The sequence below is a fragment of the Perca fluviatilis genome, chromosome 5 (genome assembly GCF_010015445.1).
Source record: "Perca fluviatilis chromosome 5, GENO_Pfluv_1.0, whole genome shotgun sequence".
Lineage (NCBI taxonomy): Eukaryota > Metazoa > Chordata > Actinopteri > Perciformes > Percidae > Perca > Perca fluviatilis.
Genome location: NC_053116.1, coordinates 9,560,652 through 9,587,404, shown reverse-complemented (window position 1 = coordinate 9,587,404; position 26,753 = coordinate 9,560,652). Strand labels below are relative to the sequence as shown.

General features: G+C 40.2%; 1 protein-coding gene across 2 annotated transcripts in view; it reads left to right on the top strand.

The window, feature by feature from the left end:
- The window catches only part of klhl21 (kelch-like family member 21), a 136,965-nt gene that overhangs the window by 98,230 nt on the left and 11,982 nt on the right, over positions 1-26,753 (top strand). The window contains exon 1 of one of the 2 annotated variants that reach the window (XM_039799981.1): positions 17,823-17,969. The exons of the other annotated variant lie outside the window; for it this stretch is intronic. The gene's annotated coding sequence lies outside the window, so the exon portion shown is untranslated. Of the gene's footprint in view, positions 1-17,822; positions 17,970-26,753 lie in introns of those variants that run through there. 2 annotated transcript variants of the gene reach the window in all.

Genomic DNA, 26,753 nt, shown 5'->3' with positions numbered 1-26,753 from the left:
GATACTGTGGAAAAATGTAGCCGGTGAGTGCCTGGTGGAGGACTCTGTTTGGATGATTTCAACTCTTAAATGGATGCATTAATGGCTGAGTGAATAAGGAGATGGATTTATTGAAGCATGGGCTGGCTAGGTTGGTCTGTTGGCCGGGCGTTTGGTTGACCACTTTGATCCACACTGAAATATCTCAACAACTATTGAATGGATTGCCATGAAATTTGCTACATATATTCATGGTGCCCAGAGAATGAATCCTAATTACTTTGAGGATCCTCTGAGTTTTCCTCTAGCACCACCATAATGTTGACATTTGTTGTTTTAAGTGAAATGTCTGGACACTAATTGGATGGCTTGCCATGAAATTTGGTACAATTCATCTTGTGGGGTACATGAATGTACCCCACAAGATGAATTGTAATACCTTAAAGCTCCAAGGATCTACTACAGCCAGGCTACTTATTTATGGTCCGATGGGTGTGTTAGTAATTGGAGACATTTATAGCCTTGTGTTGAGCAGGTGCCAAACACAGAGCCCGGAAATGGAGCAAATGGGCTTGTTTTAATTATACAGGCGGAAATGTGATCTAGTCACCACGGCAACTGAGCCCAGGTTCCATGAATTAAAGTCAAGGGGTTGTGTGAAAGGAAAACTTCAATATTGGATTAGCAAATGTGCCAGGACCGTGAAGTTTGACTGGTAGGCAGCTCACAAAAGAATATGAACAGCAAATGGCGCAGAGTAAAATGTAAATATTTTTAGTGAAATTGTCTCCTACCAAATGACTGATTCATCCAACTGTAATTTTGACCATTTCACTTGTGTGTAATTGAGTGAATCAAATAGCTAGTGTATCCTTTCAAGTATACTTTATAGTATACTATATAACTATAGTGTTATATTACAATTTAGAGATTTAGCAGCCCTCTGAACAATAAAAAAGATAAAACACCTGTGCTAAACGTGGGCAGAGTAAATCAATTTGTCTGTGTTCAGACACCAGAGGTCTTACTGTCCCTTCTTATCTGATATATTCTCCCTAACCTCAGCTTCCCCAAGCATGAAATGATTCGGGCAGAATGATAGGATGTTTGGCTGTGGAGCAGTAGCGTGAGATTTGTTTATGTGCAGATAAACACAGCCTTGACTATTGTCTCGGCCAATGAGAACACTTTTTTTTATATCTTAATTTCAAAGTGTGCGAGGCAGAAGATAATCACACAAGGAGCAAAACTGGTTCAGCAGTTCGCCTAATTGCCTTGGAGACATTAGTCGTTAGTCTTAAAGATATGGCAAAATATTTTTGTTTTGACACTGCTCTGCCATGATTAACAGTTATACCTTTTTCGATGTCTCACGATCACAACAGGGAAGAAACAAAGATAGAAACACTAAGGAAAAGTCATCAAGGCTAAAAGAAATGACAACTATGATTACGATTCCGATGCCGAACCGGTACTTTTAAAACAATTCCGATTCCTAAACCGATTCTTGAAAAACTGAAAAGTGAATGGTTAATATGCTTTTACGTCCATTTTGGTGAGCCCAGAGGGGAAAATATGGCATTTTAAAAGTAGCCTACATTTACGGTGGCTAGCTAACGGTAGACTAGAGAGAGAGTGTGATATTTTTACGTCCGTTTCGGAGCGACAGAGGGAAAATATTTCAGTCGACACCGACATGAGGAACCAAAATTTTCGTTCTAATCCGGTCCGATTCCTACCGTTCCATAGTGGAACCGGGTTTCGGTACCCAACCGTAGTATTTATTGAAGAACACAGGTAATGCCAAAGGTGGAGACAGGTCCGTCCGGCTGATGGGGACGAGTGGGTTGGAAGGGGAGAGCTGGGAAACGGGAATCTTGGTTTCTTGATATGGTTGGAGGTTCAGGTCGCCAGGCAGAGGTGGAGAGAATTTTCCCAGGTGAAACTGCAGACAAAGGAACAGGAATCAGTTTAGCAACAAACAAAAAGCAACAGAGCAGCAAAGCGAACTATCAAAAGGATTAAGCTGGCACGCAAGCACGACATACTGGTTAGGCTAACAATCCGGCAAGGAATGGATGTCGGGTCACAGCTTGTGCGGTGTAGAGATGATGATCAGGACCAGGTGTGCAGGTTGCTGATGAGCCACAGGTGAGTGCAGTAACAGATGGTCCTGGGTTTCCCTGCCTCGCCTTCGTCGCCCGGCAACAGGTGCGTTCGGGAAAGTCAGGCAGGGAAACCGGAGAAGGGTTCATGACAAACTATTTTGGCAACATCTTGCTATGTGGCTAGGTCTTTTGTTTACTCCACATTTAGGCTAAAACTTCATAAGTTGCACGTTTTTAATTGCCAAAAACACCTTAATTAAAAACTTTAACACATGCGACATTAGTAAAATGAGGGCTAACCAATGTAGCGTTAACATAGCTTACCGGTATGGCTAATGTTGCTTGGTGACCCACCCAATGTATTGGTTATGTAACATTATACAGATCTTGACGTTTTCTATTGACGGTTAGTTAGAAGGTTAACAAATTGGCTAGCTCACAGTTAGCCTTAACCGACATTGGACACGTTTGACTCTAACATAGAGCATAAATGACACGTATCATCTGTTGAAATGCTCATGCTAAAGTAGACCTGCAAAGATTAATCAATTAATCGATTAGTCGTCAACTATTAATCTATCGGTTTGAGTCATTTTTCATGAAAGTAAAAGTAAAAAAATTCTCTGATTCAAGTTAATTGAATATCTTTGAGTTGTGGACAAAACAAGACATTTGTCATCTTCATTTGTCGTTTTGGGCTTTGGGAAACACTAAACAGTTTACAGTATACCATTTTCTGACATTTTTTCAGACCAAACAACTAATCGATTAATCGAGAAAATAACCAACAATTTAAATAATCGTTTGTTGCAGCCCTATGCTAAAAACAAAACCTTACCTTTTATTTTTTACAGGTTAGTCATTAAGAACAGGTTCTTATTTACAATGGCGGCCTGACAAGTGGCATAGCCACTTAGTGAAAGAGAAGGAGGGCTAGATAATACATAAATTGGAAATACATACAGTTTAGAAATTACATTAAATACAATTTAAAATACTACACAGAAAACAATAAACACTTATAACGAGATAAGTGCGCAGGTACATGGGTGAGTAAGAGAGGGGGAGAAACCATTCAAATATTTAGCTGGAAAAAATGATTATGTAGAGAAGCAACTGCATATGTCCGTGAACAAGGATGATATGATGGTTCTGAAGGATGAAATGGAAATTAGTTTGTTCAGTTTGAGAATCTTTTGCAGAGCGTTCCAGTCGCGAGCGGCAGCAGATTGAAAAGATGCAAGACCAGAGGCAGAGTTGGTTTTGGGAATGCTTAATTGAAGATGAAGTGAGACTTGTATGTGACAGACTTTGGCTGCAGCAGGTGACCTAAATAAGGAGGTGATCGGCCAAGAAGGGTCTCGTAAATGAACACAGACAGTTAAAGTGCAAAAGAAGTCTCTAAATAAAAGAGACTGCTACCAGCTGGGGTGGACCAAAATAGAGAGCCGAAATTGTGACGTACATTAACGCCGAGGCTAACCGTTCTTCCAATAGCCTCGTGATGTTGCCTTGATATTCGGGGGTGGAGTACCTTGGGTACATCATATATTTTTGACAGATTTTGGGGGAGTGAAGAGGACTTCTGTTGCATGAACAGTAATTAAAGCTTTATTGCGTCACTTTTTCTATATTAATAAACGTCCGTTACATTCAAGCCGTTGCCAAATGAGTTTCTACAAAGCTAATTATATCAGCTACATACAACGCTCTCTGTATTTCTCAGCATGGCTGTGTTTAGAAATTGTTGTCGTCCGGCGACTTTCGCGCGCAGAAACCCGAGTGAAGATAATGACCTCTTCTGAAGAGTCCATCATGTTTTTGTTAATCCTGCGTGTCCTCCTTGGCTACTAGCAACTGCGTGGAGGAGGGGTTTTATCGTCTGCAGTCGTCGCTAGGGTTGGGTATTGTTTTTGTTTTTTTTGATTCCGGTGCTAAATCGATACTTTTAAAACGGTGCCGGTGCCTAAACGGTGCCTGAACCGGTACTTTTCAATAAAGTTAAAAAAAAAAGAAGAAGAAAAAAAATAAGGGTAGTAAACAACAGTCAGTGACTTGTTTATTGCTAAGGCCATGGTCAAAATTAAAGATTTAATAATAATGTAATAACTATAACAATAATAACTTATTTCACCAGTAAATTGTTGTTGAACCCCAGATGGGAAAAGGGTATTTTACAATTACTGTGAATGCACCACGAGGCTACCTGTTTTAAGTGAATGAACCGTCTGTGTTGTTTAATTCCGACAACGGCAGCTGCAAGTGAATGCACCGTCTGTTTTATTTAAGTCCGACCATATAAACATACTGTATATCTATGAATTGCGACAACTGCAGCTGCTGCTGCGCTGCAGTGCAGACTGTTACATCCCGCTGTTGAAGTCCTCCACAGTGAAATACAGTCACACTTTACACTGTTTAACGTTAGCTGTCAGCACTTTACCGGTGTTTAATCCAGCTGCTAGCTAAAGGTAGGCTAACGTTACATGCTGTCAGGTGTAGTGTAAAGTCAAGCACCAAAATGAGGCACCGAAACTTTCGTTCTTATTCGGTCTCGTTACTCGTTTACGTCGGCACCGGTTCCCTATTGGCACCGAGTTTCGGTACCCAACCCTAGTCGTCGCTCTTTTCTTTGTTTGTTTGGCCACTCGCAAGAGTTGAAGAGTGAGTCTGTTGCGTTAGCTCCGCCTACCTTGTCTGGTGGACAGATAGCTTAATGTGTGATGTGGGCTGGATTTTGTTATTTGTATTGATTACAAATGTCAGTGTGATTTTTAAATTTGGTTTTATTACTTCGGGAATAAAACACAGAAGTTTACTTCAGTGCTGCAGCTTCCCTCTTCAGTAACTAGCAAGTCAAAGAACTCCTTAAACATAACAAATTCTGTACAAATCTAGTATATATCGACGATCATTTACGGGATTGTTCCGGTGCCGCCCATTGTTCCACTGGATAGCTCTCATTTTGGGCCGGATGTCAGTCACCTTCCGCTTTCTATGCGTCGGCTTTCTAACCTCTGGTGGATTTCTGAGGACTATGGTTAACTGCTTCTCAGATCTCTGCAGGGTAAATCCAGACAGCTAACTAGACTATCTGTCCAATCTGAGTTCCTTCCCAAGGCTATTTTGCAGAGGCACAGTTATTGCGTCTGGTGCTTAGCGCCGCCCATGACGATTGTGATTGGTTTAAAGAAATGCCAATAAACCATAGCACGTTTTTCTCCCATCCTGCAGTGCTGTGTGGACAAGCCAGACCCTCAGTACCCAGTACAAATCTAATATTGACCTCTTCTTGTAGCAATAGGTTCTTTGATTGAACCCTGGGAATTTAAATGTGTTCAAGCAGCCATCCAGCAGGCCACCCCCATGGCAGGCTGCACTCTTTGTTTCCCTAATAATCAGTTAAGGTCGTCTCCTGCCCACCAACACTCGGTAATCTCCATCCATAATAACACAGCTGCCTCAGAGATGTGGCAGGAGGCAGGAGCCCCCAAATCTAAGCGCCTTTTGGCGAGTAGGAGGCAAAGCCGTTCTGCGAAAACAGGCTGCGAGCAACATAAGGCTCTCCGGCCCTCCTACGGTTTAATGTCTTATTATTTTCCACAGACGTGAACCGTTTTGTCAGCAGGGATGCTGCCGTGTTGCTGTCACTTCCTGTGTACACACAGCGAGGGGAGGTGGCAGGCTGAGAAATGAGGGGAAACTGGAGAAAGTCGCTTTTTAAGCCGTTCATTTAGTTTGACGTGTTATATCTGTGGATTATTTGGGAGGGTGCTGGTGAGGGATTTAGTGGGAATTAGATGCAATATGCAACCATAAAGCCAAGTGTAGAATTATCCAATTATTTATTTCAGTTGCTGTCACAGTAATGGAGTGTCACCACACATCTGTGGTTCTGTTCCCGTTCTAACACTTAGAACGGGACTTATTGAATTTCTGTTTTCACACTTTGTTGGATTGGGGCAGTTTGTTCATTTGAACCTGGATGAATCATCATGAGTCCTGGAGACCGGATTAACTGCACGCAACATGAGCACAGTTAGAACGAGCGGTTCATTTCTTAATATTCTTTTTTTATTTTTTTGGCACGTCCCGCAGAAAGAGCATGACATCTTTGCAGACGGCTGACTGATTAAAGCGAACTTTGAGTGCACAAAATAATTACTGTATGTAAAGCAAGATGACTAATGCCTACTCCAACGCTCTCGAAGTTGGTCACAGTGATAATGAAAATCCATTTTTCTCACACAACAGTTAGTTAACACCCTCTGCTATTTTGTTTGACTGTGTCACTCTGTGCCTTGTAGCCCTGGGCCGTCCAGCACTCACGCATAGATTGCAAGCCATTACAGTTGGTACAGATATTCATGGTGCATGATTAATTGGTCGTGTTCGGAGGCAAACTAAACTAGCAGATAGATATGTGAGCAGTCCTTGGCAGTGGGGAGGAAGTAACGGTTTACTCCTTGGGTGAAAGAGGAGAACTGGTATCATGATAAATGAAACCATAGAAACATTTTGCTGATGTCTTAGAAAAACGCTGTCTAGGAATCTCCAAACAATATATTTTCTAGGAGGATAAATGGCGTCTAATCTTCCATTTAGGCACTTTGATGGCCTCTGTAATGGCAGTATAAACCATCACGGTCATATTCAATAGGAAAGACTGAGAAGGGACGTTTGGGCGGTTTTACTGTCAATGCAAAGAGAAAAGAGAGGAGAGGATTTTGCAAATTCCAACTATATTTCTCTTAGTGTGCACTCAGCAAATGCAGATGTGCCAACAGAGGTAGTGTCCCACTCATCAGCAGTCTATGATTGGATTAGACTGCAGATTATTATGTAGGCTGGCTGTGTGAGCGCCGGGCAAGCAGATAACCAATGCCTTCAGAAATTATTAATCACAGTAACCAACTCTAAAGTGTTTTTTACCCCCCAGTGAATACATCAGCAACGGAAAGAAAAACATCCTTTAAATATAGGATAAAACTATAATATGCAACTGCAAGCACAGCACAGCCAAGACTGATGACTGGGGTTGCAGTAAAAGTGATGAGTTCCTCGGCTATACGGTGCACTTTATGGGAACCAAACAAAACAAAGAGAAACACATTTCAATCTCACCACTGACATGCTGATTATGGCGTTAAGTGTTACGATTATGCTTTGCAATTTAGTTTTCTTCTGCCATTGCTCAGCAATCAGAACAATGTTGTGTGATAACGATCAAGACTCTCAGATGAGTGACCACAAATGCGCCGTCGTAATTTTCCAATTTCGTTGTAATCTCAGCAGGGACATGTAAACAGCGGCTGGATGAAAAGAAGAGAGAGCGCTTTAAGAGCACAACCTGGATGTGTAATTTGGCGTTAACCACGTTTTACGTGTGAGTCATGATAATAATACTGGACACCAAGCGTTTCGTGTTGGGATTTGTGCTGTGATTAAGAAGCACATGCAGTGATGCCTGATTGAAATATGCTCTTTATGACATCGCATGAACAGTTGGAGCTGCAGCTCTTGCAACATGGAACAACAAATGAACTGTGGCTCATATAGATCACCTTTGAGCACACGGGGAGCCCATTACACTGATCTCCTTCACTACGTGATAAACCTCATGGCAGCGGCAAGACATTAAATCCTTAACACAAACTCTTTGGTGGCGGAGAAATGTGTGGAACACACGGTGAATTGAGTTAGACATGTCGGAGGATGCAACGGGGAGCCACGAAGCAACATTTAAACAGAAAATCGACGTTTGGATTTTTTCTTATAGCAGGGGTGTCAAACTCAATTTCACCAAGGGCCACACTGGAAAGTAAGAATCACATCAAAGGCCAGACATGTATAGTTTAATGACATGCTTTTATTTAATCGGAAAAAAATAGTTTTGACTGCATTATTGAATGTCTCATATAGCCTTCTCACTTATAGTTTGGTCCACATAAAGCCCTAGCCTGGTTCTACCAGACTCTGGTCCATTTCATGTGTACAGAGAGTCTGGCCACTCTCCATTGACAAGTGTTAACTTCCTTGAAGGCGGGTACTCTGTTGAAGTTTAAAACTATTGGACCGCCAAATATTTTGCTGGAGAAAACCCAAGTCTATACCGCGAACCCAGACGTAGTACTGAAGGGAAATGAAAATTGAGCGCAAGTACGTAGGAGGGCGGAGCCAGGCTACAAGCCCTACAAAAGTCAGAAAAAAGTTCCTTAGCCATCGTAGAATTCATCAAATCAAGGAAAAACTATGATTACATTTTTAAAAGTAAGCTACCACACAGCCGACCCACAGCAACCTGTTTCACAAACAGGTTGCGAATATGAAAAGTTTTCCAATCTGCCATATTCTGCTTTGCATGTTGCGTAGTTGCAGTTTGAAAAACAGTTTTTTGGGTTTGGCGCAAAACTAGCTGCAAATCTATTGTGAGCGAGCCTAAATTGATATGCAGGCTGGATCAAAATTAGTGAGGGGGCCTGATTTGGAACGTGGGCCTTGAGTTTGACACATGTGCCTAATAGGAACGCAATTGAGTTGTTATTCCAAGATACACCTCTTACTCCAAGTGAATCTACCTAATAATTAATAAATAAATGGATAGTGGAGTCACAGTATGACAGTATGACCACCTCCTCAACTACCACTGCCTGCTGAATACAAATATTACATGTCATTTAGCTGACGCTTTCATCCATCGCTATATATCAGAGGTAGCACGCCTCTGGAGCAATTAAGGGTGAAGTGTCTTGCTCAGGGACACGTTGGTTGATGTATCGCAGTGGGAATCGAACCCAGATCTCCCACACCAAAGGCAATGTGTCATATCCACTGTGCCATCACCACCCCCCCAATAACAATATTCATTATCTTAGCTGAAATAAATTTGCCCTCAGGTGCATTTTGCAAGCGCTGTAGACAATCATAAATAACCCTGCAAATAAAGATGATACATTTCTTTGAATGAATGAATAATAAAAAGAGTGCATATTCTAAAAAAATAGTTTAGTAACCTTTATGTATCCAGGGAAGGCTTTGCTGATCAGGCCTCAGCAGCATCCTCTCAGTGTGATACAGTTAAGCACAATAAAGATGAGTGCTTTTCCCGACAACACCTGGATCCACAAATAATACACTTACTTATTCAACAAGCCCAGGGCGGCTATTATCGAGCCCTTCAAAGCTGTCACCACATGGAGAGGCGCCGCTGCGCCACAATAAATTTGGAATTCAATTAACCGAAGCACATCTTGACCTTTTGCTATCGTAACACCACATAAGAAGGTTGCTGTTATGTGTTGTATAACTGTGTCCTATATGCAAGCCCAGCTGTTTGCGCAAGTCAGCTTTGTTTATTCAAACTTCTGCAAGTTTTTGCTCCCTTCATCACCCACCCTGTGTTCATAGTCTGCCTCTTCTCACTTTCTCTGTGTTACACCGCTTCACTTCTCTATTGATCAAACTTCTTTACCGGGGGTTTCTTTCACTTTCCGTCTCCAGGGAGAGATGTATTGACGTTCAAAGCTGCGGTTTGACATATAAATAATTTACACAGCGTCTGTGCTGTGCCCTTAAAATATGGAACATAGCATCACAACAAGTGCTCATAAAGCATCAATGTTATAGATGTAACTACGGCCCAGTCGATTTCCTGCTGCACCACGAGAGGCTTTTATAAGCCGGATGTGTGCTCTGCTTCGTCTGCCCATAGCAGGAAATAATACGGAAATGATTGATTGATGTCTTGATGAATTATTCTCTTTAAAATTAACTTCATACAGGGCTTGGAGGGGACTACAGTTATTGTTCAATTTTAATTATTTACATCAATCCATGTGTAAATTCATAAATGTTCGAAATTCTAGTTTTGAACTGAAAAAAACAAAAAAATGTATTCCAGTCATATTAATAAAAAAAAATCAAGGCAAATGACAAATGTGCATGTTTTGGGCTGATGAGGTTCATCAAACACGTTCATTAATTGAGATATTTAAACAATCTGTTTTTCAGAGAAATACTGTTGATGCCAATATTTGGCATGGGAGTGCATAGCATCACTTATACTGTATTGCTCCACGCATACTTGCATAACAGTTCATCAATATTAATGAAATAAAGAAGTAAAAAGCACTTCAAAATTACAAAAAGCAGAGACGTGTTCTGTATTAAACTACGGACAACAGAGCATTAGCCTGTTGCGCCAGCTGTTAGCAAGATCAAACACATTTCTAACACAAGTCTTTTCTGTTTTAGGCTAATTTGTACATCCATAAATCAAAACACAAACCACGCTGTGTATTGTAAATAATTTATACTTCAAATAATTGTTTAAGCAGTAAAACAATACAAATACAAAAAGGGGCAAAAAATACATTTTCAGTTTAGAAATATTTTAAGTCCCCCCCTCCCTTGCCTCACAATAGTTTGGTCCACTGCTTGGTTTTCTCCCTTTAAATTAAATTAAGGTAACGTTACACAGAAGTTCGGTGGGACTTGTGGGAGAGATTGAAATGTGTCAGTAATTAGACTGGCAAGGCTGTTTAATTCATTTTAAACATCGGGAAAATTAATTCTTTTCTCTAATACAGATGATGCTGAGCTGAGAACTGAGCCTCCTAGCAAGCAAGCTAACTATCATGACAACAAAATGATGTATTTTTCCACGAGTCCACTATGTTAGCAATTATAAAGTTACTTAGCTTGTTTGGTAGCTTGTTGGATAGTTAGTTAGCTAGCTTGCTAATTCCACCCACTGTGCTTTCATGCTACACACTGGTTCCAGAAAATTAGCCACTCTCATCTGGCGAGGGTGCTGTGCTTTTCTATGCTGTGGAGAGTGTGTGAATGAAACATTAAGTTGTTAAACTTTACTAATTTAGTGGCCGGCTGGTTGGCTAGTTAGTTAGTTAGTTAGCTAGCATGCTTGCTATGTGTGGCTGTATTATTTGTCCCCTTCAATAGTTGCTCTTTAGAAATGTTATGTTTATTGTTCCCCTCATCTGTTGAAATATATGACCATGATCTTAAAATCAAGTTTTTGTGTAGATATTAGTTGTTACTAGACACTTACACCTACTAACTGCCAGGGGTTGTGTAGCTAACGGAACTAACGTTAGCTTGCTAACGTTAGCTTGCTAACGTTAGCACCCTGACTGAGGAGGGAAATGTGAAAGAACGAAGGGAGATGGACGTTTTAAATACGCTCACATTAAGTGTTTTCTAGCACTCTGAGGTTTTAATGGTGCAACACAGTTTGAAATTGCTGGTAGTTATTTAAACTTTAGGAGGGACTTTACACACAAACCAATTGTTCATCTATGAGTAGCTGATGCAACCCACTCCTGAAGCACAGCATGGGAACTTTAAATTAAAAGCCTGTAGAGCCTGATGTAAACAGACAGCCATGCAAGTAATCAAATATAACTCTTCTGAATTTATCATTTCACAGAGGCAAAGTTTTGTTTACAGCCAGCACAATTAGTCATGGATACCCAGAAGCATTATAGTGCCAACATCTTCTTTCTTCCCTTGTTATTCCACGATTAATGAGGGAGATATTATATTTGTCCTGAGAGCTACTGGGTCAACATGTAAGTTTAGCTGTAACATAAAAACTATGGAATGTCTCCATCTAGTGACTAAATGGGTGTAAGCATTTATTTTTCTGTCTAACATGCCTTCATGCGTTCATATCTCTTGTGTGTTCTTGGAGAAACGAGGATCTCTCAAAGAAACGGTACAATCGTGGGCTGATGATGGTAAAACAAATTCCAAGGTTTTTACAATATTTACCAATACGCAAAAGATATTAACATAAGGAGAATGTGGCTCTGTTCTGACTGTTTGATGATCTTATTCGACCGTATCACTGCTCTGGTGAACTTAGTATTGAAGCTGCTATAATCAATATTTTTATAATAACAAAAGCTCAAATTACGTATATAAATGTGTATATGAAACGTTGCTCATGGTGGCGAACCTGCAGATATTTATCACTCGACTCTGCAGTTCACTTGAGCTGCACGGAGCTTTATAACTCTTTATAACACCACTCTCGCCAGGCAGCTGTTTTGAGCAACAAAAAAAGTTGTACAAACCCAGTGTACACTAGCTGCTCAGCACTTAACGACAACCAGTCAAATTTAGCAGCTAGCTTGTAAACATACAGTGTGTTTACATGCAGTTTAAAAAAAACGCGATTATATTCAGGTTAAGGCAATACCCCGATTTCTCATACCCCAGCTAACAGACCTAGAGAACTCTTTCAGTAACCTGAGTATTCCTCCATGTATACACCAGGGACAGACTGGGGCTAAAAAACAGCACTGGACTTTCTCCCAAATAGGCCCATCATCCGGCCATTCGCCCCTAACTGTGCGCGACAGACACTAGCCAGGAAGTCCTGATACTATGCCACAATACTGTAGCCTATCAGACAAGGTATTCACAGCAAGTAACATCTCAAAACCAGTGATGATAATTGGGGTTGTGTTTATTAGCGTACCATCTTTACAACTAAACACTCTCTGTAGAGACAGGTGTTTAGGCTTTTGCTGAGGGTGGGAAGCAAAAAATTGACTTGGGCCATGTGAAATATTGTGATGTAGAGCATCCTGGGACATCCTGGCACTTCCCTGCACTCTCCCTGTCATCTTTTGTGCTGCAACTATCTTCAACCTGAATAAACAAATGATTTTAAAAATAGGTTATTAGCTGTTATTGATATAATATGTGTTGCTTTGTGTTAAAGAATTAGCATTGAATAACCTATTTAATAGTTTGTCAATGTCATATTACACTTTTGATTCATATTAAGGCTGTGAAATGATGAAAATGACGAGGCCCTATCAATTTTGTCTGTGAACGTGAACACAAATATGAAAGACAAGGAAAAACTGCACTCTGATGGAAGACGGACAGAAAGTGCAAGCTAGGATTTATTTGGTTAAACTTTTGGGTACATTTGGTGAATTAGTTAGCCCCCTCTGCCTGTTTGTTAGAGTGGTACCAATGCATGCCTGATGTTTTCCCGTTTAATTCAATACCATAGTCTTCTTCCTAGCAGCAAAAGTGAGCTCACTACAACCTCTCATATACAACCAAGTGAAATCGCGGTCAACCCGAGATTCATTTCTAAAGCGTTTAATGTTTCAAATTAACCTAACACAAATTATTAAACAGGTTAAGTTTGACAGCACAAAATGGCACGACCATTTTCATAATCATGATGCACGTCCATGTTGATAGCTGACTATGCAATTCGCTAAGATAGGGATAAAGGTAGCCTATTATAATGTTCCACAAAAAAAAAGTGTTGTCCGAATTTGCAGCGTGCCATCGGCAGCAAACAGCCTGCGGTCCATCTGTTTTACTCCCCGCCGAGGCAGCAGCGGACATCTGGAGATGGCTCAACAGATTGTCCATCTCTGGGGCTGTCCACGCTGTGTCTTGGCAAAAAAAATGGAGGGACCGGGCAACCCCTGCTGAATGAAACATTAAGTTGTTAAATGTTACTAATTTTGTGGCCGGTCGGTAATTTTGACATAGGTCAACCGGAAGAAAAAGCCAGTTGTGCGTTGAAAAAGCGCCACCTACTGTACCGGAGGTAGAGTTACTCCCCCAGGTGTTGTGTGTAGACCAAAAACATGGCTAAGAGGATAGTGAATTTTAGAAACATGACTTAGAATGAATGGAGAGAAAGAATTAATTTAAGGAATAGTTCAACATTTTGGGAAATACACTAAGAAATACTCTGACTTTTCATGTTTACGCTTTGTTTTTTGAACTGATTAAACTAACAAGATACATGGAGCTTTAGAGGTGCTGGTAGCTAAAGGCTCAAACATGTCCCTGCTCCCTGTGAGAAGGATAACCAAGTGTCATAATCAAAATTGAATTAGTAAGCCTGTGTCAAGTGACATAAAATGTCAGTATTAATTGTGAGAAGACCCTCTGAGTAGCTCATTTTACAGCCTTTCGTGCACACGTGTCACTGCGACCCCGGTGGAAGATGTCCGTGGGGCAGTATCCGCAAATACACTGCCTGAGGGACACAGGGAGGCCAGGGAAAGTTCAGCAGCAGGTCACTCTTAATTGCACTGCAAAGGGGATTTCACTCTTTATTTTACATTCCGGGGCCATCATCTATTTCTTGCCTCCACATTATCCACCTCTGTGGGGTGAGCAGCAAAGGTAGAGAGATGTACATGAGTCCTCCGTGGACTAAATGTTAAGCAGTGTGATCGCCTTGGGGGATATTCACTGTTCTGCCGGTTAACAATGGCTGGAAACACATGATGGATTATTTTATTAATGCATACGAGAATCATCTGCATTTCATATGCATGTTTTGTGGCAGTTTTTTTTAATGTTTAGGCTGAGACATAACTTTTTTTGTTAACACACAAATTGATATCTTAAAATGCTTATTATAGCACAATATACCTCATTACAAGATTTATTTGCACAACGAATAGGTTGTGTATACTCCATCAAGCAAGTATTTATTTTCCAAATGTGGGCAGTGGGAGAAAGGAAAATGTTGATGAGGCTTTTAATTAAAAAGATGAGAGAGAATGGCAAACGCTCGGAGGCTTGATGGAGGACTGGTGGGATTTCATCATTTCAAGCTCAGATTTTTGAATTATGAGTGTGTCAAACTGATGGCACAGCACTTTTTGCAAACACGGCATTGTTCAAAAGATGACTTGAATTACCTTTTTAAGGCCAAGAGATGTTTAAGAGAGTCCTGGAAAATATAAGTGGGGAAGTTTGGTGATGATGATTACCTAATAACTAACCTGTCATTAAGGAAACAGAACAGCTTAATAGCAGCAGGGGCGGAGCCAGACGTTGGAAACATTCGGGCTCAACCCAAACTTTAGGGGTGTCCAGGGGTATGCTACTCTGGAGAAGTTTTTTCCCTCCCATTTACGGCAGCTAAATGCACTATTTTTCTAAATATTTGTTATTAGAATATCTACAAATCTGTACATCATTTGGGAAAAACATGATAGTTGCCAAGGAATAAAAAACATTTTGTTGAGCCTACATCCTACTTTATATCTAATTGTTCTCCAACTGTCTTCATCATTCTGAAACCAGAACACAACAAATATTAAGGATTTTAACTTCTGCCACCTATAAAGAGACCCAAAATTGTCTCATGTTACTATTTTTAAGTTAGGCTATACATAACATAGGTAGGGTAGGGATTTAACGTAAACATCATTTCTAATCTTGAAACCTAGTTTTGTTACACTATGCTGGAGTAGTGTTCACAGAATGAATGCTGATATTTCTGTTACGATTATGGAAATGGCGGACCCAAAAATGCAGAGACAACAGGGCAGTGGTGAGCTTGAGGATTTAATAAAATAAAAAGGGATACAACAAAAGAGGAAAACAGAAGGCAGGAAGTAAAACTAGACATGACATGGGAGGAACAGAGGCTACAAAATAAAATAGGAAACTGAAGCATTACACATATACAAGGATGAAAACCGGTTAAAACGCAACAGAGAACACACGAGACAGTAAACAACAAGGAAACGGGGAAAAAATGAACACAATAAAACAGGAAAAACTATAACAGAAGATCGCAACCATGACAATTTCCCCAGTGATAGAACTTTTGCTCTACTGATTTTCCGGTCCAGTCAGAGAGACTAAGGGGAAATGACACAAAGTTGAAGTAATTTTATAAACCTTAACCCTTGTGTTGTCTTCCATTCATTTTTTTTTCAAATGTAAAAAACAATTGAACAAAACCCATCAAATTCAATGCAAGTATAGATTTTTGTTGCACTTGCAAAGCGTGTTATATGGAATGATCCTTGTTATTTTTGGGTAATCAAAATTAGGTAGTTAAAAAGAAACCCATATTTCTGATATAGACATTTAGACAACAGGTCAAAGGTCAAATTTGAAAATTTGTTTAAAAGAATTCAGGGCTTTTGAGTGACTGGAGCCCCCTGAACCGCCCCTGTTTAGCAGAGTCATCACATAGAAGTTAATCGTTGCTAGTCCTAGCAGCTATTTCTCAAACTTAGAGCTACAATTTCCTCATCTGATCACAACATCTAGTAGAACAGGTTGTTGATGCACTGATCCCTCCTTAATTTTTTATTTTTATTTTTTTAAAGCCTGAAAACATAAAACTAACATGTTACTAACAAACTGACATTTTGAAAAAATTTTATTCTGAACAAAGATTTGACAGAGCAATCGAAATAATAGAAGATTTGAATTAAATTGTCCCCTGTTTACCCAGTGCCTATTAACATTCCTCTTCCTTACCCCTCATCCATTCACCATTGTCTCCTGTGGCCCTTCCCTTCCCGTCACTAATAACATGAACGGTTGCTCTGAGCCATTACAATGACTGAAACCGAAGCAGCTAAATAGCGTTTAGCCATCATTGGTTATTAATTTTTTTAATTTAAAGTGTGTTTTTTCCTACCTTGACATGTCCAAACATCTACCGCCTCCTTTTGACCGGGGTATGACCCTTTTTGTTTCATTCTCCAAAGCTGCCACTAGAGGTCTCCATAAAATTACAAAATGGTTCTATTTTTCCAGAAAGATTCTCTAAAACAAGTCACATTGAAAACAAACATCCCCATGATGTTTCTTACTGGTTACTTTGCTGTTGATTAATGAGCACTGTCCCTGTCAAATAAACAAATAAATAAAATAAATACTAAATTCTGCCACATAAGGTCCCAGATGCGGGGAACCTTGACATGAAAACATTAAGTATTTTCCCCATATTCATAGCTCTAACTAGCCTCTCAGTAAACCTTGGATTTAATCAGTCATGGTCTTGCCTCCTGATGCTTTACAGAAAAAGAGAAACTTCTCACACAGTCAAATGTTGAACTTTTAAATTATTATTATTATTATTATGGATTTTTTTTCACTTAAATAACAAAAAAAAACAAAAAAAACAGTGAAGCGCCAGTACACACACTAGATGTTGTGTTTGGTTTTGATCCTGGATCATTTGAACCTGGAGTGTGATTTCAGACATTGCTAACTGCTAATAACAAAACCTACGTAATGTTATGTTATTAAATGAGAGTCACTGGTGCAATTAAGCGTGTATTATGTATTATTACCCTTGAAATAATAAAAAGGCTTGAAAATATTTTCAGGACCATAAATACTTTCTTGCATTACTGTTTTAGCTGAGATTTATGAGTTTCAAATGCTGTGTTCAAATACTCCTTTTAAGCTTTTGCCTGCGTATGAAGACATGCAGAGAAGTTTAGTTTTTCTTTGGTGTCTGAAACAAAATAATAAACTATTTGCATCATATTTCCCTAACTTTTGACAGTTATTTTTTTTCTAGGCTATGTTTTTACAATTAGTATTACTAGTGTTTTTTATTGTTGTTTTTGTTTCATTTTCATTATAATTTGTTATTATTTGTATATTATCTGTCGTAGTATGAGTAGAAGCAATAGTTGTTGTTGTTGTTGTTTGTAGATGTGCTTTTATTTAACATCAGCAATGTACAGAAATGTGACAGAATGAGTAGAAAATGTGGGCCTAATAGCTAAATATAGACTATATGCCAAACAAACTTAATGCAAAAATACTTAAACCAATAGTAAAATTACGATCATACACCAGGACTTATTAATCACATACAATTCAAAACAGTTTACTAACCAATGGTTCTCTAGTGTGGGATTGTCTGCGTGTGAAGTTTGATAGTTCCGACAGCTCTTGAAGGCAACATTCATTAGAGTTGAGGGTATCATGGCGCAGAAGAGGCCGAAGAGATCCGCAGCATCAAACTTTAATTTCAGCTCGATAATACGGCGTTAACTCGTTACACTCTTTAAAATTATTAACATCCGGCAAAGACAAATACTGGTAAGTTGACTAAAACTGTGTTGGCATGTTTTTAAGGTTATTTTCTTCCAAGCGGAGGACAGATTGACAGCAGCAGTAACGTTACGTTATGTCCGATAGGAACATCACGAGCGTTACTAACTTTGTATAAACATGACTTTTATGTCCTTTTTTAGGCGGTGAATTGAGGGCATGTTAGTGCTTCAAAACCATGTTCGGTATGTGGACTATACGCTGTCATAAACACGAACTAAGTGGCCCTCCTGCACTTACTGTACACGGGTGTTTTGAAAATCGAGTCGATACGTAATGCGGCGGAAAGTTGAGTACAGTTAGCTAGCTAACCAGACAGAAGGAACTATTTTTCGTGCACCGTGTTGTTAGCATTAGTAGCTTGTGTCTTTGGGCCAAGCACTGTATCTGAGCTAACGTTATATATAGCATTAGCTGCTACATTTGAATATTATCACGGGCCAAACATGACTTTGGAAAGAGACATTGTTTTCTCTGACTGAGGCCTCACTGTGCTCAATAATGTGGACTTGTATGGCTGCATGGCCTGAGCGATGCAAATGTTTATTATACATTATAATAACCAGTGGTGGAATGTAACTAACGTTAAGTACATTCACTCAAGTACTGTACTGATGTAGCTAGCTACACTTTGAGGTACTTGTACTTTGGTATTTCCATTTTATTTCTACTTCTACTCCACGTCATTTATTTATTTATTAGCTTTAGATACTTTGCAGATTTAGATTATTAATACAAAATATAAATCAATGTGTTATGCGTTATGATGTGAACACATAACGCATCACTTATTTTAATGCAGTAATATAATATATGATTCTGAAATCGATTTATATTATTATTGTCAATGTACCGTATTATGGCATCAGCCTCATAGGCTCTCCCTCCCTCCTCTCCATGTTTAAACAACTTAAATAGTTATATCAGCAGCCTATATGTATTCTTTTCATAGAAGCGGTCTTAAAAACTTAGGCAATACTAATAATGTGAATATACCTTAAAGGTCCCATGACATGGTGCTCTTTGGATGCTTTTATATAGGCCTTAGTGGTCCCCTATTGGCAGTTACACACCAACCAGACGGCCAGCCGTCGGCAGAAAAGCCAGTCGGACTGATCAATCTCCCTGAGTTGGTCCAAAAAGTGCCACAGAACACACCAAAGAGACGAGATGCAATACGTCTCCATAACAGCAGGCAGCGCTAAATTGTATTGTTGCCCAAAAAATTAAAACCGGCAGCTGATTGGACGAACGCGTCACACGGGTTTGTTTTCTCCGGAAATTCAAAGCCAGACTGTCATGGCAGCTTGTTCAGAATACAATCTCATATTGTACTAAAATAGTTCACTGAAACGTGATTCTGAAAACATTTTAAGCGAGAAATAGGCCATGCAGTTGCTGAATCTGTCTTCATTTCAGATCAAAAAAGGCCAGTTTTAAAGATTTTCCTCAGATTTTGATAGACTCTAGTCACGCTCATTCCGCTCTCTTTGAAAAAACATTCAACATTTCTTTAAATGAGTTCTGACGTGAATATAATTGTAATTGACAATCAAATCAAGTCTACAGTTTTCATCATTATACGGTAACTGAGTAAGGGATAATGTAGGCTGTCAGGACGATTAATGTTACCGCTGATGAGCATAACTCTCAGGTGGAAGGTTGTCAATGCGAGACTACTATCTTACTGGACATTTTGACACCAAATTGGTTAGAGGTCGACCGATAGTGGATTCAACCGATACCGATAGCTAGGTTGGGCCGTATTTGCCGATAACCGATTAATCGACCGATACTATTTAGAATTGATACTGGATAAAACAGTTGACAAAATACATAAATTTTTTCAAAAAAAGTCCAGACGCTTTTGCCAATAATCAAAATAATAATGTCATATTTATTGATATTACACCCACAGCAATGCTACACAAGCATGTGTGTTGTCTAAAACAGTTCTCCTACATATTTGGAGTCATCGAGTGCAAAAATAAACATAATGAGCATTATAATTCATATAAAGTGACAAATTATTTAGCATTTCTTAAAACCAAATGTATGCCAACCAAACAGTGATGCCATTCTTCTCTGTAGAACGGTTTAGAACTAGCCTGACGTGGTCCTACTCAGATTCTAGTCAGAATGGGAGTCTGAAACCGTTCTACAGAGAAGAATGGCGTCACTGTTTTGAGATTTGGCATACATTTGGGCCTTTTTTGAAGAAATGTAAATAGTTTGTCCTTTATATGAATTATAATGCTCATTCATTGGATAGACCTACAACCAATCAGAGCAACGGAACTCAACGCAACTGTCAACAGAACTCAACACTGTGTATCGTCTCCATAGCAACCACTCTTTGCACAGTGCATTCTTTCTAACTTCCGACTTTTAGACTTTTTTGAAGCTGGATATATCATTCGTTGCGTGTAAATATAAATGTGGATAACGTTAGTGATAGTGACATGCTTGCTACAGTCGCATTTCTAGAGATGAATCGGCAAAAACACGTTTTATTTCAATGAGTCACGGCTTCATTCTAACGGCGCTGGGCGCTCCATCTCTTCACTCACTCTCTGTCTCGCTCCACTATATAACGCTACCGTGCTTTGTTCTAACGCCGCTGGGGGCTCCCTCTCTCCAGTCTCTCTCTATCTCGCTCTACCATATAACGCTACTGTGCTTTCGGGCAGTTGTTGATGCTCCTCCGCTGAGGATTTTAAAATGAATGCGCTGTCGATTCTACACTGAATCGATTATGGCCCAAATGATAATCACGATTATTTTGATCAATATTGAGATCACGATTAATTATCACGATTATTTGTTGATTTTAGCCAAAAAAAAATTATTGTCACATAATTATATAATTATAACTGCTTTTACATCCATATTGTGCTACATTCCTACTAATACATCCATATTGTGCTACATTCCTCCTTTATTGAAGGATACTGTGAAGGAGTATGCCATTTCAGCTGTTGTGCGACCGCTTTCCACACATGCATGTTTGCCGTGAAAGATACAGGCAACGCAATTTTCTGTTCACGTTAACGGCGCATGTGGTGCCTGGTATCTACCAGACGAAATAGCTACGCGGATTTCTGTGGCTCATTACACTGCCACTTACATGTCTGCGTTGCGCTCTGATGCTCCGAAACCCACGTTAGAGGCAACATAAACATCGCTGAATGTCACGCTAGTAAACACTTATAACACGTTACACAGCAGGTAACGTTAGCCTACCGTTAGCAACAGTAGTAACTGGATTAAGCACGGCTAAAATGCTGACTGCTAAACAGTGTAGTGTGTCTGTATTTCACTGTAGGATTCCAACAGCGGGACATCTGACAGTCTGCTGCTAAAGCTATTCAACAAATTAATAACTTTATAATGATATGACAAAATGTACTGTATACATACCTTTTTGCTGTCGGTGCTTTAAACGCGCATCTGATCAGCCTTCTCCGCACAGCATGTGCTCTCCGTGCAGCGCGCAGTAACACATGTCGAAAATAAACAACACGAGGCATCAGTGATTTCAGTGTTTATTATCAGTGTTTTTATTTGGCCTCTAGAGGCCGCTATTGTAATGCATGATGCCAGCAGACCCTTCTCAGCTCTCGTGTACTGTGTAATGACGATTGTGATTGGTTTAAAGTCCCACTCCGATCATATTTTGAGCTATTTTTAAACATTCTCAGTGGTCTTTAAATGATGATTATGCCATTTTTAGCCAAAATCACAAAACCTGTGCCGTTTTCTGGGACTTCGCTTCAGCAGAGCGGCAGTAGCTCATTAGCAATTTGCCTCTGCGTTGTGGGTGGAGCCATTGGCACGGAGACGACCCTCCCCCTCCTCGTTGCTGAGAGCTCTCTCTCCCTCCTGCTAGCTGTCATCTAGCTTTTCACCCCCAACCTGTCATTACCGTTGCAACAAAAATGGAGAACAATATTGGAGCTATCCAGCCCTACAGTTTTGAGCCAGGAGTTAACTATATCTGCGTCCACGTTGCCAAGATAAGACCTGTGGCGTTAGTGCTCCTTTTGTACATAACTTTATTGACTGAAATATTAAGCTTCGCTCCTCTGAGATGGGTGGGTTTTTGTTATGTTACATACAAAGCTAACTGGCTATAGTTAGCCTACATTAGCTAGCGGACATTAGCTAACGTTACCGAGACAGTGGCAGTAGAGCTTCGGTGAGCTAACCAAGACAGTGTTGTCGCCCTCTCGCCCACAATCAACCTCTGCTGCGAAAAACAATCAACCTGCAGTGATGTTTTGAAACAAACATATCGTACCTTTTCCCAGAAATCCTGGCCATTATTTTAAGGCATAAACCAACCATAAAGGTACACTCAGGAGTAACCCTGCTGCTAACACGGGCTATTACGTTAGCCTAAAATGATCATTATAGCCATACATCTATATCACAGTAACACTGCAAAATTAAAAACCGACAAATGATTAAATTGTAATCGGTCAAAAACGTTAGCTTTGTAAGACCATATAGTATGTGTTATATAAATGCCATGACGAAATTCAAAGTATGTCGAAAGTCAATGTTTCCCCATTGGAATGAATGGCAAACAGAGCTATAGCTAGCTTCCTCGTAACGAGACCTCTCCAGCTCACAAAAATGTATTAAATTGTAATCGGTCAAAAACGTTAGCTTTGTAAGACCATATAGTATGTGTTATATAAATGCCATGACGAAATTCAAAGTGTAAATATACGCAATGTGTGTCGAAAGTCTAGCCGCGATGTTTCCCCATTGGAATGAATGGCAAACAGAGCTATAGCTAGCTTCCTCGTAACGAGACCTCTCCAGCTCACAAAAATGTATTAAATTGTAATCGGTCAAAAACGTTAGCTTTGTAAGACCATATAGTATGTGTTATATAAATGCCATGACGAAATTCAAAGTATGTCGAAAGTCAATGTTTCCCCATTGGAATGAATGGCAAACAGAGCTATAGCTAGCTTCCTCGTAACGAGACCTCTCCAGCTCACAAAAATGTATTAAATTGTAATCGGTCAAAAACGTTAGCTTTGTAAGACCATATAGTATGTGTTATATAAATGCCATGACGAAATTCAAAGTGTAAATATACGCAATGTATGTTGAAAGTCTAGCCGCGATGTTTCCCCATTGGAATGAATGGCAAACAAAGCTAGCTATAGCTAGCTTATAACGAGAGCTCTCCAGCTCACAACAATTTATTAAATTGTAAAACAGCTCGACTTCGCTTCGATATTTCATCCCTCCCACAGTGATCAATCAGGACATATTTAGCTAGTATCAGTGGATTGCTCGGAATTTCGGGATTATTATGATGCTACTGTCACCGCTCTATCTGAAAAACTGACTGACTCTCTCACGAGTGATGGGCTTGACACACGGGGGGACAAACGACTGCGACAGGCTAAACTCGTCGCCACCCTGCGTGTGCTAGTCTACTTGAACGAGCGCGGAATTTAGATGACGATTGATAAACGGTGAAAAGTGACTTATTTGTTACAGCATGTGTTCCAATTTCAGCGCCACGTAGCTCGGTTCACAATGCCATGCAACGGCTTGTGTGTGTGTATCTGTGACATTCACATATTCAAAACACAACTTCAAAAAAGCCCCTGTAAAACGCATTACATTACATTATAATCTACATCACTTTAACACAGATGAAGCTAAGTTAACAGAGAGTTACCCGGTAGGTAACGTTAGCTGATGTAATGAGCAAACAGGCGGGATCGTTGAATTGGCTCCTGACAGAAAAGCGCCACTTTGGCCGCACTGTGCTAGCAAACAGGCGGGATCGTTGAACTAGCTCCTGACAGAAAAAAAAAATAAACTTACCGGTAAAGACACAGGCTGTCCAGTTGATGGTGTCTTGATGGAAGGCACTGCATCCGGCTTCAAAAATAATTTACTGACAAAGCCCATTTTTTTCTCCTGCCAGTTGGTGAAACAGTCTTCTGTGAAGTGCTGACCGCAAACCGATGTGTGGTTTTTAACATTGCCGTGACCAAGGAACGTAATCCATCTATCTCTCACAGCAGCATGTTTTGGTAAAGCATGAAAGCTAATACCACTATCTCTCCTCTTAGCATTGCAACCCGCTACCGCACATAGTACATAGTTGATCCGCCTTTTCTCTACTCCTCAGAACCTGAGCGGGCAGGAGGTGGGACGGAGTATGAGCGTTGTCGCGCCCCCCAGTGGAGTTACTACGTCACAACTCCAGTCTATTTTAGCCGGCATTTTAGCGTCTGCTACTGATTCACAGACATTTGAATGCAGAAATACTCAGAAATACAACTTTGAGCTTATTTTTCTCAAGATATGTCCTCTAACATCAGAAAAATGCTACAAGAACATGTTAACACCTAGAAAAACATGATTTTCATCGGAGTGGGTCTTTAAAGAAAAGCCAACAACCCAATGTTTTTTTTTTTCTCCTATCCCAGAATGTATAGTGTGGTGTAGCCAGACCTTACTCCACAGCATTATGGAGTAAGGTCCATAAGGCAATGTGAGAATAACTTGGAACTAGGCTTATCATTGAAACGTGAAATACTCTTCTTGATTTATTGTTATAACAGGTCTGAGTATGAGACTAACTTTTTGCAATGTTTGCAGACTGCATATTCAGAACAAACTTTACACTTCGTTGCAAGAATAACCAGTGGTGCAGTGACTTCTCAGATTTAATTGTGGATGGGTGTAGTCTGTTTGATTACACCCAAGTGTTACGTAGCGTTGCACAGGAGTGTAATGTGAACTGATGTATTGCATCAGGTGGGGGCATTGCATGGAGCAAACGGTAGGTGGCGACACAGTCAGAATTTTCTACTGGGTGTACCGTACATTCACTTCCGAGTAAATGTGCGTCTGATTTAATTTAATGTAACTTTTGGGATACTTAATTAACTTTATCGGTTATCAGGCAAATAAAACGGCAATACAGATAATCTGCAAACTGCCAAAAAACAGCCCGATAATCGGTTTCGATTCGGTTCGGCTTGAAATCTTGGACTGGGAACTTGTGAATTTTGACTTCCACGTCAAATGGAACACAGCACTAGCCTCGTGCTGGCCGCCTCAGTGGGGGATGAGATGAGTGTGGTGTGGTTGCCTTTTTATGGCCAGGCTCAGCTGTGGAGAACCAGGGGGTTTATGTCACTCCACTCTGGCTGCCTCGGACCCAGCAGCCCGGAGCGACAGCAGTCAAGGCAGCTGTCTTGGCGTGGTTGTTAGCCTAGTTCCAGGTGCTGTGCTCCACCACACGAATCTGAGCACTGTTGCAGAAAAAAAGTCTCCAAGGTTATATGCTTCTTTTCATATGTTCTGTCATGTAGTCATTTGACAGTTGATATTCAAAGCAGCCTAAGCTTGCAAACTAAGATATTAAATATGAATAGCCAAGGTAATTATGTACACAGTAAAGCTATTCTGCTGAGATGGCAAAAATGCAAAACAGTGTTGAAGCCTGTATGTAAATTGTCTTGTGGTGGTAATTCCAAGCTTGCACCAGCTAGGGGCAATGCTAGCCTTTTAACCAAGAGATAGAGGACACAACTGTAAGCAGATTCATGTAAACTCAGCCTTTTTTTGATGTACACCTTTCACATGCACAGAACAGCACCTGAATAAACATTATAAACTCACTGAAAACGTGGACTCTTGGAAACCATGTGGGTTTTCTCTTTTGAATTGCCCCCCAGAGGATGAATCCTACTGACTTTGGTGATCCCCTGACTTTTCATTTAGCACCACCATGAGCTAGGGCTCCTGCACACTGGCTGTGTGGCGTGAGCGTGTCAGCTGCGTGGCGTGTCCGTTTTTATTTCGGCTCCCATGTTAACAGGTTCGAGCTTGCACACTGCCTGCGTGACACGCACGTCTCAAGCCACGCCGAAAACTCGTGCATGCTAGAAATAGGACCGCCGCATATTTTTCACGCAAGTGTGTTGGAAGCGTTTCCAGGCAAAATAGAATATGAAAAGATGTTTATGTCATTTTGACACAAATACATTTAATAAATGACATTTTGTTTTGAAAGTCTTGAAAGTTTTGACATAAATGCAGATATAAATGTAATTAAAAAATAATAATAAATAATCTATCTATTAATTATTCTGTAGCCTATTTTGACGTCAATACTGCCGACGTTGTCTTTGCTGTAATCAAATCAGAATAAGAACACGCTATTATTTCATTTTATCAATGGGAAACATACAGTACATGTGTACAGACAAGGCTAGCAGCAGCGCCGCGTCATACACGTTTCTGGTGCGCAAAGACATTGAAAACGCCACGCCAGAAAAGAGGCTGCATGTGTTTACAACAATGCACGGACCATTGTGGCTGCGTGACCGGTACAAGTCATACAAGACATTACATACACGCTAACACCGTGAAACGCCTGCCAATGTGCATTCAACCTGCGCTGGACTCGTTCATAATGAATCAGCCTTCACTCTGAGTAGAGAATCCAGTCTGCAGTGTAGTTCAGACACTTCACTGATAAACCATAGATCGGCTTTATGGTCAAAGATAGTTTTTCTATAATTAACTTTTGCTTTTAAAAGTAATGTAAAAAGTTACTTTCCATAGGGGGTAACTAAGTAAAGTAACTAGAGGTCGACCGATATGGGTTTTCTCAGGCCGATGCCGATCTTTTGAAATCAGGGTCGGCCAATGGCCGATATATGCTGCCGATTATTTTTGGCCGATGTTTGCTTGTTTTTAACCTCTATTTGAAAGATAAAA